A 14,325-nucleotide genomic window follows, 5' to 3' on the forward strand; every position below is an offset into this window, starting at 1 on the left:
GGTAGTCGATTTTAGATTGTCATGCACTACATCAGGGGACAGACACACACTTGGGGTTTCCCACCATTTGCATTGCTTTGACTGCATATGTTAAGGACTTCCTAATCATCCACTATAGTATTGGATGCTCTCTTTGCTACCAGAAAGTAATCTATATGTCGTTACTTTAGTATTACACAGACATCTGATCCCTCTATACATTTTTTCCTATGGTTTTAATGCCACATGGTAATTCTTGCCTAAATCAATAATTCCTTTAAAATTTACAAGGTGGTAATTTTATTAATTCTATCACTCCTTCTACATATATTAGCTGGCATTCTTTCAAAATTAGAGCTTTTGCTTACAACTGAGTCTGTTTGGTCACTTAACATGTATTCTCCACTACAAAGCTTAATCTTTCCCATAATTCACCAATTTCAACGTAAGTCACTGGTTTAATTGAATGTCTCAAAAGTTGACAAGTCAAATATTCCAGCTTTCTCTAGAAAGCATCATTAAAAACACGTTGATTTTCATAGGTGAACTGTGGCTCAGTTGTCTATCATTATTCTGAAAATGTATTCACATGACAGGAATAAGCTGTCAAGAAGCAGTGAGCTGAAGACCAAAAGGACAATTTATTATGACAGGAAACAGGTGACTACTCTGCCAAGAAAACTCAAGGCCTCAGATTTTATTTGCCATTTCTCGGTAAACCATTCAAGGAAGACACATCCAAAGTACATACTGTTTGCTTTGAGATGCATTCATTTCTACATGGGTTAATAAAACTAATCCAAATTGGGGAAGAGTGGCTATTAATTCCTACTAGTAGAAATAGTAGAAAAAAAAAGTTGGGATAATAAGAAAGCTTTAAAGAAGATGTAATCTTTGCACTGTTTGAACTCAACTTGGGAATGGTGATGGTGGAAGAAATGCTGGGTTTTTTTTTGTTGTTGTTGTTTGTTTGTTTTGTTTTTTGTTTTTTGTTGTTTTTTTTTTAAGAAATACTGTTCTTTATTGTATTTATAACCATGCTGAGTTTGCAAAAGGAAAGCAGACTAAAGTCATTAGATGAATGTAGCAAGGCACTCAAATGTAAACACAAGAGGAATGATTTATATAGAAGTCTTCAGCATTTTTTCTATCTCCTAGAGTTTATTAAAACAAAACAAAACAAAACAAAACAAAGAAAACAAAACAAAATCAAAACCCCCAAAACCCAGCGTTTGCAGAATAGGAAATCACCTCCTGTTGTATCATGTTAAGGTAAAAGGAAGTACCAAGTTATTTTGGTAAGGCTGCTGGTGATAGTCACAGGTTGTAACTGTGCAGGTCCAAGTAGCCAAGTAGCTGAACTTCTAGCAGATGTTTTAGAATCATCTCTCTTGGATGTTGTCACCCCTTCCTCTTGTACGAGTCTTGCATCCCTTTGATTTCTGTGCCCTGATTGTCTAAAAGAAGTTACCATGGGATTTGTTGATGTAAGCATAGAGTCCTCCCTCTCTCTTTCTCCTTTTGCTGGAGAGCCAGGTATTCCCTGAAAAGTCACACAAAACTCTGGCCTGGATGAGTTCAATAGCAAAGGCCCTTACTTGGATCATATGTATTCTTAGACCTTTGGCCTGAACTCCTTTTGCTATAATGACCTTAAATTCAAGCCATGCTGATATCTTTCATTTGTTTGAATACTCTCACGTCTGTTCTCTAGTTCTGGAATGAGTTACCAGTTTTGCAGAAATATGGGCAAAAGTAATATCCTGAGAATTTTCCAGGTGAACTTTCTGAACACACAAGGTTTGTCAGTGTGGGGAGTAGGCAGAGAACGGTATTTTGCAGAAGAATAGTAATGATAACATTATTTCTTATTCCAGAATCATTTACTAAAGACCTGCTATGTAACTTGAAGGAATAGCTCTTAAACAGTCAAATATGTCATCTGTTCTCTACCAACTGTCTTATTCACAGGTCATGACTATTCAAAGCAATGAAATCTATTAAGATAAAAGAATGTTTTTGTTCTTGTAGGGAGGGTCTTCCAGTTAACTTTTATCACATTCAAAGAGTAAGATCTAAAATGCTTCCAAGTCTCAGCTTATTGCCAGTTATATAGGCCTTTTGGATGTTTGTATCATTCATTTTCTTATACTTGTTTATTTATTGCAAAGAGCTTATGTTATTGCATGATTTCATAATAAAAACCAGTGATTCATGTGGCTCCTTGCTAACTCCACTTTCTTGTACATACTTTATTTTTCATGCAAGCCTCAAATTTGTCTTTGACAATATTACCTTTGGTTTAGAGACAAGAGACAAAGAAAATAGGAGACACCTTGCACCTTTGTGCAAAGGATTCTTTGAATATAATAAACATTGTAATTAAATTGGTAACTCTAAGAACTCTGCAGTTGTTTTAAGAACGATTCTTTCCAGGTCTATAAAAATAAGAAATAGAAATGCCATGCCTTGTAAGATTTTTGAAATCAATTAGTTGTATCTTACAGCCAATGAACCTTTTCATTGGAAGTTTTGATGTGTGACTTATGTTACTTCAAAAGGAAACTTCTGTAGTGTGGGGTGAAATATCATTTTAAGAATTTTAATTCTGTTTCAGTTAGAACCAGAGGCAATCATATTTAATATTCTCTGCAGTGGCAAAGTCTTTGGGTTTAGATAGCCATGACTGTTAAAAATAAGAAACTTTAAATGGAAGTTGACATTGTATAGAGCTTCTTGTACAAAAGTTATGACCTTCCTAAATTCTTGTTCCTTCATTTAAACCTTGGTTAAAAAAGCAATATATGGTTGAACAAGAAAAGTTTGAACTGCATGGGCTTACACGGATTTGTTTCAATAAACAGTACAGAATTGTAAATGTATTTTCTCTTCCTTGTGATTTTCTTAACATTTTCTTTTCTCTAGTTTATTGTGAGAATACAGTATATATAATATAGAATATACAAAATATATGTTAATCAACTGTTTACTGGTAGGGCTTCCAATCAGCAGTAGCTATTGGTAGTTCTGTTTTGGGGGAGTTATGAATTATACACAGATTTTCAATGGTGTGGGGGGTTGATGCCCCTAACCCCCATATTGTTGAAGTGTCTACTGTATTATAAGTGAAAGCATCATTTTACCTGATTTTATTATATCTGTTCAGAAAATTTGAGATCACTTGCAAGGTACTAGATATGAGGAGGAATCATCAGTCAGGAAATTTTCCAGACACTTCCAGAGATTACATAGGCTCTTTAAGTATCTCCTAGGAAGGCCTGCTCACCCTACAGCATAGATGATGAAATGTAGTGATGTGTGCCACAAAAGGCAATCTCACTGTCCTGGGTACCTTGCTTATGACTCTCCTAAATACTCACTCTGGCTCCTGGCTTTCAACCTTCCCTAGGTTCTGGGACACAATAGGATAGGATATTTATTCCTTCAGTCTTTAACCTTTAGTCTGATGCTAAGGGAAGATAGTCAGGGCCCCTTATAAAAGATGGCGGTATACCCTATAGCTGCTGCAGTATATCTCAGATGTCCAGCTGGAGAAGACAGTATGGCCTGGACACATGAGCCCATCCTAAGGTGGAACAAACCTGAGAATCACAGAATTCCACGCTTTGGAAGATCTTTTAAGCTTATGAATTTAACCCTCTTTTCCCTCACATCAATTTTCCACATGTGGTTTGCAGTCAATTTTGACATCATGTAGCTCAACTACCTTTTTAAAGCCACTGTAAGAAAAAAAATCTCGCATTTCCCTTTAGTGTCTCTCCATTGGTCTTACTTGGAAAGTCAGGTAATTCTTTCAGCTTTGATAGTCTGTGTTCCCATAATGCTGTGGGCCTTAGCTCAGTGATGTCTGTCTTCAAAGAGATTGGTTCAGCGGGACCCCATGGTTGTGGGACCTAGTAATTTATTCAACAGACATTTATGGAATGTCTAGTATGTGCCAGCCACTGTTTTAGACACTAGACAGAACTAAACAGGAAAAAAAAATCCATGCTCTCATAGAACTCATATTATTCTAGGAGAAGAGAAGATAGATGAAAGGAAGAATTTAAAAAGTATGGTCTCTGAGGTGGTAATCTGTGCTGTCTAAAAAAAAAAAAAAAAAAGATCAATAGGCAGGGTGCAATTGAAAATTGAGTAGTTAGGAAAGCCTTACTGAGATGGCAACTTTGAATCAAAACCTGAAGGAGGTAAAGGTGAGGAAAGTTCATCAGATATTTCAGAGAAGAGCATTTTGGGTAGATGAGATAGCAAGTTCAAAGGCCCCAAGCCAGGGTTGGGACTGGCAAGAAGGTGGAACATAACAGCAATGGGACCGAGTAGAATCTTAGATAGGCAACTGTGACAATAACTTTGGCTTTTATCCATATTGAGCTAGGCTGTCATACCTTTGAACAGAGGAGTGATACCCTTAAAGTTTTCTTTTCTAGGATGACTCTATCTATTGTGTCAAATGTAGACCAGAAGGGGCCATGAGCAGAAGCTGGGAGAGCTGTTAGGAGGAAATTATCTAATCACATGGATGGGATGTGCTGGAGGTTTACAGCAGGCTGGTAATTGCAGGGATAGTGAGAATTACTCAAACTCTGAGTATTTTGAAAGTAGAGCAGATTTAGTCTGCTGAAGGTGTAGATGGAGGGTGTGAGAGAAGAAAAGGACTCAAAGGTGGCTTCAAGTTTCTTGGCCTGAGCAAGTGGAAGGGTAAAATTGTGGCTTTTTTGATGTGGAGAGAGTCCTGGACTAGAGTCCCTGTCTGTCAGTTTCTCAGTGTGACTTTAGGAACATACCTTAACCACTCTGTGCCCTCACCCTTTGTTTTCACTTATAAAATGGGATAATCTTATCTACTTTGAGGTAGATACAAGAACTAGAGATAATGTATTAAAAGCCCTTGCACAGTGCCTGATACTGGTGGGTACTCAATAATAACTGGACTCTTAGGGTTGCTATCCCTTAGGAACAAAAGAACAAGTCTTTGTTCCCCGGCATGACAAGCTTTAAGATATTTGGAGATAACTCACGTGTTTCTTCTGAGTCTTCCCAGAATGAATTCCATAATCCTTCTTCATAGGGGTTGCCTGGTTTCTATCACTGTCCTCGGTACACGTGGATTTGAACCACTCTCCTGATTTGTGAAAAGAATGGGAAAGAGTTAGAAAAGAATTTTACAGAGTTTTTGATAGTGGGCTAAATTATTAGAAATCCACATGGTAGCAGACCACATTTCCCATCCTCCATCTTCCAATAATAATTGTCAATGGAGAGGCTTTATTATGTGGGTGCCCTTGACACAAATATAAGTCAGAATAATGAAAGTCACTATTTACATATATTTTCTTTCAAAGAAATAGAATATGTAATTTTATCCCCACTATATTCATAACCCATACATTAGAGGCATCAAATTATCAAAGCTGGAAGCTTCTAGAATTTGCTCTGCCCAATATAGTAGCCACCAGGTATATGTGGCCTGGTGACTGGTCATAACTGAGATCGTGTTGTAAGTATAATATCTGTATGTGTAAAATACGTACACGCAGATATTGAAGACTTTGTATGAAAAACGAATGTAAAATATCTTATTGATAGTTTTTGTATTGATTATACGTTGAAATGATAATGTTCTTTTTATATGGGGTTAACTAACATATATTGTTAAAATTAATTCCACCTGTTTCTTTTTCTGAAATTTTTTAATGTGGCTAGTGCCATCACGCATCAATTTTAGTCTAAACTTTAACACTTCCGAGTTATAAAATTCATTCCAGCCAGCCACAGTTATAATTACTTATGGTTCTGAACATGCCAGTATGATCCTCCATGGCTGTCAGTTATGAGGAGACTGGTGGCTTTTCTAGCCTCTCAGTCCTGTGAGCTGGCTATGTAGGCAAAAAGTTCTAGAAAGAACGAAAATAGCAGGCGAGTTCTATTTGGCAGAGAACCATGTGTTGAAAGCCAGACAGTTGGAGCAAAAGCCTGAACACATAAGGAAATGTGGAAGACTGTACAAAATCAGACTATGTCTTTGGTCTTCATTCTCCTTTTTTTAGATTAAAAATTAGGGGACTGGATTACATAGTTCTTAAAGTTGTGTCTAACACTAATACTTTATGTTCTACTTTCTTCCTTCTGGTGCCCTCTCAAATACAGCAAAATAAATGTTAACATTCTACCTGCCATGGTGGAGATTATGGCCTTCGGAAAACTTTTCATGGGTAATCAAGCCTCATAGGTTATACTGCACTCAGCCGATAGGCATGGCCCAAATTTTAAGCTCTGTTGGCAAAGCCAAGCCAGGAATTAAGTAGACCAATATGTAGAGAAGACAAACTAGAGATTCTATTTGATACAGGCTGGATCCTCACAGTCAACTATAGATTTAATATTCTTTATCCAGAAAAAAAAATTCCTTACCAATTTATCTAAGCAATTTAATAAACTTGATGATGCTTCTGAATCACTCAGCACAGTACCTGAAATAATAGTACACATCTAACAGGTGTATTTTGTAATAGTCATAATGATTGTATTTTCTTTTTGTGTGTGTTTTTCCAGTGCAGTGCTACTCTATATTCATTGAAGTTGGCTAGCCTTTTAGGGCCCTCAAAATGCATAGCAACACTGACTTAACTTGTTAATAAACTGGAACTTCACACCTGCTCCCAGCAGTCCCCAAGAGGCCCTGTGAAGTAGAAACACAGCTGAAATGGCCCAGGGATTGCTGGCTGATTTTTAAATCCTCAGCATTCATGTTGGTCACACATATATTCACACTGCCAATGAAATATATCTTTGTGCGAGAGCAAAGAGGTTGAGGTAAGCTGGTAGCTTGGCTCAGAGCTGCTTTTATGTTTTTCATCCTTTCTCTCCCTTAATTTCTACTTCAATCCAGAAAGGCATTCGTGACTTTCCATATATATATATATTGTGAACCTAGCAATTTCAAGTGAGTCTGTGGGTGGGTTCGTACTAATTATTTGTCTTGAAGTCTGGGGATCAGACATGTGCACACATCCAGCCGAGTATACTCTGGGCCCTGCTCTGGTGCCTGTTTGCCAAATCACACGTTTTCTCCTGGTGCTGCATTTCTGATGGGTGGATTGAGGTCTGTGCTCATCACTAAGCATTTCTCTCCTACCATTTGTTATTTAATTTTTTAAAGTAATATCTATGCCCAACCTAGGACTCAAAATCAAGACCCCCAAATCAAGTCATATGCTGTACTGACTCAGTCAGGTACCCCTAAAATTTTTAATCTCAGTAAGAATGGATACATTTGTAGAGCCTATACAAAAGTCTCAGAAGTAATACTCCAAAAACATTGTAGATGGATCTAAAGCAATTCCTCGGAATTAAAAGAACAAGACTCAAATGTCCTAGCTATTGCAAATTTGTTGTTTTATATTCCCTTATTTTGTGTGCCTATGGAAATACATAGAAAATACACATATGTTTACATATAAAATATGTATATATAAATGCACTTGTGTGTATTTATACATAATCTTTGTTCCTCAAGAACAAATTTCAAATGAAGTGGCTGGGACTCTTCATCAATTTCATTTTATTTTCTTGCTATGAAGACCATGGATCTCTGTTTTTCCCACTAGAATATAAGATTCATGAGGAAGAACTTGCTCATTCATTCTCTACTGTATTTCCTGTTTCTATAAAAACAATATATTAAAGCCATATTGAGTATAGAAGAAACCTATAGACTGGCATGGAACAAACATAGGGTAAAGAACAGCTGCTTTTAAAGAACAATACATTGTTCTTAAGTTTGTGAATTAGAAGAACTGGGAGTTTGTAAAAAAACCCAGATTCTTAGTAGGTCCTTGGAGATTGTGGTTCTATCTGGGGTAGAGTCCAGGATTTTATCAAGCAAACAACCTGCCCCCCTTCTCTTCCCACAAATCCTTCTGAGAATGATTTGAACCACACTTTTGAGAAACAATGCCTTATTATCTGCTTTTTGTTTATACGTGCTGAGTACCTAGTATTCTAAGCTTAGTGACTTTGTTTCTCTCCCCATTCTATGCTAACATTAATGGAAGGACTTTTAAGTTTTTTCACCTCTTTATTCTTTATATTAGAAACACAAGGGTTTGGCCAAAAATCATAAGAAGAGCCTGCCATTTATTGACAGAAAATTAAAGAGGAGTTGGGGCTGGTTGACTGCAAGAGATGAGACCAGGACACAGTGTGACCAGACAGGATTGGGAGAGAAAGAGAACTAGTGAATCTTCTCAGAAACAGCAAAGAGAGAGAAGATGAGATTTGAATTAAGAGCAGAATTGGTGGGGACAGACCTGGACTGTGTGCGAAGACAGGCATTCAGGAGGGTCCAGTGAGAGAAACAACAAAAGAAGCCATCTGCTTAGGGGCTTCAGGTTGAGGCAAAGAAGTGAAGCTGTCCCTTGAGTTTAGGGCACTGTGGCTGGGAGTGAGCCAGAAGGGATGGTATGTCCAAGGAATTGGAAATAAGGGAAATAGCTAGGCTAGCCCGAGTATGAAACAGGTTGGAACTAAAAACCAGGCTTGGGGATCCCTGGGTGGCGCAGCGGTTTGGCGCCTGCCTTTGGCCCAGGGTGCGATCCTGTAGACCCGGGATCGAGTCCCACGTCGGGCTCCCGGTGCATGGAGCCTGCTTCTCCCTCTGCCTGTGTCTCTGCCTCTCTCTCTCTCTCTGAGTGACTATCATAAATAAATTTAAAAAAAAATTAAAAAAAAGCAGGCTTGCACGTCATAATTTGCCAACTTGGACTCTATGACTAAACTGGGTAGTTATAAGTGATCTGCCTGTGGGCGCACTGGGCTCTGAAATCTTTCACCCTCCAGAAGAGAACTGTTTTTATTTTATTTTAATTAATTTATTTTTATTTTAAAATGGCTAGCTGAGATAAAGTACAGACCAGAAGTGTGGGAGCAAGATTGCTGGAATCAAGATTGTAATTGAAAGGCTGCCTTATAAAAAGAAAAAAAAAATAATCTCCTTTGACCTTGGAAGTGAAACTGATAAGCAGGGAACAGGGAAATTTTGTGTGTGTGCCCCAGGTATTTGAGCACACAGCTCTCAGCTCTCAAAAGGTGCTAATTGAACAGCTGAATGGATAACTGGTGACCTCAGGACACTCTTGCTTAGAGCAGTGGGTGGGTAGACAAGATCATTTTTCAAAATGATAAACTTATATTTTCTGCTCATTCCACTCACAACTGAAATAGTCCAGATGATTCCAGTAACTGTGTGAAATTGCATAAGAAATTTAATTTTTCAGAATGTATTTTTTTCTTATTTTACAGAAAAGCATATAGCCTTTACAAGGATAGAGACTAACATGCATACCCAAATCATGAGAATACATTCTAGTTCTAGAATTCAATGTCTAAAAGGATTCCAAGTTTGTTTTTTGGTTTTGTTTTGTTTTTTTGGTGAAACAGATTCTGAATGTAAATGAAGGGCACTTGAAACAAAAACATTTATTTAGTCGTATAAGATATGATAGCTAAAAGTTTGTACCCTTAAGGACTTGCAGTCAAGGAGAAACAAGATAAATCCCAAATTTGTTATGGCTTTAGAGTCTAAAACCAAGACTTAAAGTTATTTTGTGTAACATTTTAATTTAAAAAAATTTTTTAAGACTTTATTTATTTATTCAAGAGAGAAGGAGAGAGAGAGAGAGAGAGAGATGCAGAGACAAAGGGAGAAGCAGACTCCCCACTGAGCAGGGAGCCCAATGCGAGACTCTTTTCCAGGACCCCAGGATCATGACCTGAGACAAAGGCGGATGCCCAACTGACTGAACCACCCAGTTATCCCTATTTTGCGTCACATTTTAAAGAGAAGAAAGAGAAAATGTCTTGGACTAGATTACGAAGTAAAGAACTGACATGGAATGAATGAACATATTTCCACTGGACACATGTATAGGAACAGCAAAAGTAGGGAGTAATAAGTCAGCTGCAGAACTATCCCCAAACAAGTACACCTCTGTGTTGCTTGAGCCCTGAAAACAGCCAGCAGTCTCCTACAGGAAGTTAGCACATTTAGCACCTTCCCATTCACTTTACAATAAGTTTTAAGTAAAATCTCTCATTTATTAAGTAGATGATCACTGTCCTCTGCTATGCATAGTGCTGGTGAGAAAAGGAGGAAAAATTGGATGGGATTTCTGCCTTCAGGGAGTTCAAATATAGAAAGCTATGTTGTGAGGCAGGAAGCTTGAAAGGCTTTACAGAGGCTCTGGTGGGGTGGTATGAGGGTTTATAGAGCGGCTGTAGCACATCCAGCTCAAAGTCAGGAAGGCTTCACGGAAGAGGTTGAGGATCTGAATTGGACTCAAGGATAGACAGAATTGGATAGAGTTTGGAGAGGTGGCATGAATTCCAGATACAGAAATTGTTGTAGGATGGTTGACAATAAAACAGAAAATGGCATGTCATATTTGGGGCTGACCAATGAGGTATCTGGTTTGCTGGAGACGGATGGATCTAAGGAAAGGCCCAGCTGGAGAGAGAAGTTGAAGAAATATTTGAATAAATAAATTTGACTAATGAACAGTATTTGATTATTTACTCAGTCTAGAAACTTGACCAGCAGTGCAACCAGGGGAGAGACCATGCTGAAGAGGATTTTGTAAAAGGATTGCTGAGTTTTTCTTGGTAGAGCGGCAGTTGCAAACTCAACCATCTAAGAGGGGCTGGCCAGTAATGTAGATGAGTGAGATGAGCCCGGTGTAGGAAAAATAGCAACTGAAGGGAGATGATCAGTGTCAATCGATCATCTGCACGTCAAGAGGTGACTCAGACTGGTCTGAAACGTGGCTATGTAGATGGAACATATTACTTCTGAAGATGACAGCTGCTACACAACTCTGGACACTTGCTGTCTTGTAGAAACCAAGGTTCAGTATGTCCAAATATTCAAGAGAAACTAGTAGCTCATATTTTATGTTGGCAAGGAATTCAGATTTTTTAAGAAAGTAGATCTCAGCATTGTGTGGGCCAAAAAAAAATAGGTCTGGAGGCAGCAAGTTTGAGACCCCTGATGATTGGGTTAGGAGCCTTTAAAGAAAGGTGGAATCGGGAAAGGACTCACGTGTGAAAAGAAATCAAAGCATGGCATTGCGAGGAATAGCGGGAAGAGCAAAGAGCCATTTGGAAAACCCATAGCTTATTTGATTATTTGTTCAGTGACTGTCTCAGCAGACTATAAACACCTCTGGAGTGGAGACCCTCCCTGTTTTACTCCCCAACACCCAGCAGAGTGCCTAACATAACATGGGCATGAAAATAAATATTTATTGAATGGACATTATTCTTAGAAATTTATCCTTAAGGCTAACGAGAAGGGCTACATTCTGGGTCTTTTCCCCCCTTTACTTTAGATGAAGGAGGAGTATCTTGATATGTGGATAATTTTATTGCTGACATAATTTTACCACATCAACGTGTTATTAAATATTTCATTTTTGTTTTCAGCAGAATCTTTTCATATACATTATTACAAAACCCTCAGGGTTTATAACCCACGTGGTATTTCTAAAATAATTGTGATCATTGTATTCCTCTAATCAAAATGCTTCAAAGATTCTTGCCACCTACTGAATAAAGTCTAAACTCAACATGATTCAAAATTACTTACGTAATTGAGCTCTTGAATGTTTCCTTAGTTCTATCTGTTCTTTCTATCTCCCAATCTTGGAATAAGTGAGTAGGAAAGTGGCTTTTGGTGACTGAGAAGAATTATTAGGGGACTTTGGGTTCTGAGAAAAATTATTAGGGGACATGATTCATATTTTATAGTGGTCACAGCAACACACTGAACACCAGAATATAGGTTATGCTACCACTTGCCTAAGAATCATGTGAAATCGGCTAGGAACTCATGATTGGGTTCAGGGCTACCATTCTTGGTAACTGTGTATCATTGGCATTCCAACCTTGAGTTGTGCTTAGTTGCGCTTTGTAGGTATAGGACCTAATAGATAGGCACAAAAGAATTTTCAATGGTTTCTTAACACCCAGAGTTTGCTTTATCAAACGCTTTTTTTTTTTCCTGGTTTTTCTCATTAAGTATTCTATTGTGTTTGCGAATGTTGCAGGCAATAGCACATAATGAGGAGGAAGGCTGCAAACTTTATAAAAGTGCTTTTTAATTTCTAGATGTTCTTTTACCCATTTTATTCTATGTTTTAGAATAATGTTTCTCAATCTGCAGACTCAGGAACACTCCCATTAGAATAACCTAGACTGCTTGTTGAAAATAGACTTCTCAAACATGCCATAGATATGTGCTGAATATAAATCTCTTGGGGAAGGGCTCAAGGTTTTACCTTTTTAAAAAGCTGCTCAGAGGCACCTGGGTGGTTCAGTCAATTAAGTGTCCAGCTCTTGATTTAGGCTCAAGTCACTATCTCAGAGTCATGAGATCGAGCCCTGTGTCAGGCTCTGTTCTCAGCAGGGAGCCTGCTTGAGATTCTCTGTCCTTCTCCCTCTATCCCTTTCACCATTTATGTGCATGTGCAGTCTTGCTCTAAAACAAATAAATACATCTTTGAAAAAACAGGGGTGCCTGAGTGACTCGGGCAGCTAAGTGTCTGCCTTTGGCTCAAGTCATGATCCCAGGATCTTAGGATAGAGCCTCATGTTGGGCTCTCTGCTCAACGGGGAGCCTGCCTCTCCCTCTCCCTCTGAGGGCCACTCTCCTGCTTGTGCTCTCTCTCTGTCAAATAAATAAATAAAATCTTTTTTTTTTTTTTTAAATAAAGCTGCTCAAGTGATCTGGATGGATTTGAAATTTAAGAACCACTCTTTGAGTGTATGTGGTCAACCTAGAAGTAGCACCATATATTATCAGTGGGTGGTCCCCCTTTTTTTCTTCCCCTGTGCTAGTATGGAGCTAGCTCCACGAAAATGCTACCCCCTGGAAGTTTGGCTGGAGAGTATCAGTGCAAACACCTGCATACCAGATGGGTACATCTGTGCAGCTTGAACTGCTGATCCAACTTTGGCACATGTCACGTACTGCTTGCTTAATTCAGAGTGAGCTGCAAGGAAGATGAGGATTTCACACCCATGTCTTTAGCACATCAGTCATTTTCCTTTCTTTTTTGTTCTTTTCTTTTTTCTTCCCTACTTATCTTGATTTGCAGTCATTTTCCTTTTCTTGAGCAAGAATTGCAGGGATATTGAATACCAATAAGTAAATAACTCATCTAGCTGAAGGTATTGTTCTATGAGTATAAGTCACTTTAAAAAGGAAGACTCAAGAAGGTGGTAGTGCCGTTTGCAGGGATAGACTTTTTTTTTTTTTTTAAATGGATCCAGTTTCCTATTAAAGCCACCTAACAATTTAAGGTTTATCAATTACTGAGGGTAAAAGTATGCAGAGCTGCACTAAAATAGAACCTGAAGACAAAAGAATTACAATTTCTTTCTTCTTTCTTTCTTTCTTTCTTTCTTTCTTTCTTTCTTTCTTTCTTTCTTTCTTTCTCTTTCTTTCTTTCTTTCTTTCTTTCTTTCCTTCTTTCTTTTCTTTTTTCTTTTCTTTTCTTTTCTTTTCTTTTCTTTTCTTTTCTTTTCTTTCTTTTCTTTTTTTTTTCTTTCTTTTCTTTTTTTCTTTCTCTAATGCAAGTGACCTACATATCAAATAGATGGTTAATCTCATCTATCAAAATGAGATACCAGGAAAAGTTCATATAACATTTCAGTTAGGCAAGTGTGAGATACATCTAGCTTTCTTTCTTTTTTCTTTCTTTCTTTCTTTCTTTCTTTCTTTCTTTCTTTCTTTCTTCCTTCCTTCCTTCCTTCCTTCCTTCCTTCCTTCCTTCCTTCCTCTCTCTCTCTTTCTCTCTTTCTTTTTTCTTTCTTTCTTTCTTTCTTTCTTTCTTTCTTTCTTTCTTCTTTCTTTCTTTCTTTCTTTCTTTCTTTCTTTCTTTTTTTTCTTTCTTCCTCCTTTTTTTTAACCCGTACTTTCCTCTCTTATATTCTTTCCCTGCTATATCTAGAGGAAAGAATACTGCATTTCAAGATAGAAGGAAAGAACAACAGTCCATTGCTGGAATCACAGGGAGCCAGGAAATAGTCCCTTAGGGGTGGGTCAGAAGTCATAGTTCATGGGGTAGGGGGAAGGGGATGGGGTATGTTGTTCAGCTCTAAAGGAAAAGCTGCCTACTGTTTTAATACAAGGTGTTTTTTTTTTTTTTTTAAGATCATCATAAAACTTTGACAATTAGAACAAATGATTATAATGGCAGCATATACATGGATAGATAAAGATATAGTTTAGAGCTTTTCATTTACTATTTAAGGCATTCTGCTAAGTTC

General features: G+C 37.8%; 1 long non-coding RNA gene across 2 annotated transcripts in view; it reads right to left on the reverse strand.

The window, feature by feature from the left end:
- Positions 1 to 14,325, reverse strand: part of LOC140612345 (uncharacterized) — a 218,544-nt gene that overhangs the window by 138,537 nt on the left and 65,682 nt on the right. For both annotated transcript variants that reach the window (XR_012013620.1, XR_012013622.1), the window contains exon 2: positions 5,019 to 5,122. This is a non-coding gene — a long non-coding RNA (uncharacterized lncRNA). The remainder of the gene's footprint in view (positions 1 to 5,018; positions 5,123 to 14,325) is intronic.

The sequence above is a fragment of the Canis lupus genome, chromosome 2, assembly GCF_048164855.1.
Source record: "Canis lupus baileyi chromosome 2, mCanLup2.hap1, whole genome shotgun sequence".
NCBI lineage: Eukaryota > Metazoa > Chordata > Mammalia > Carnivora > Canidae > Canis > Canis lupus.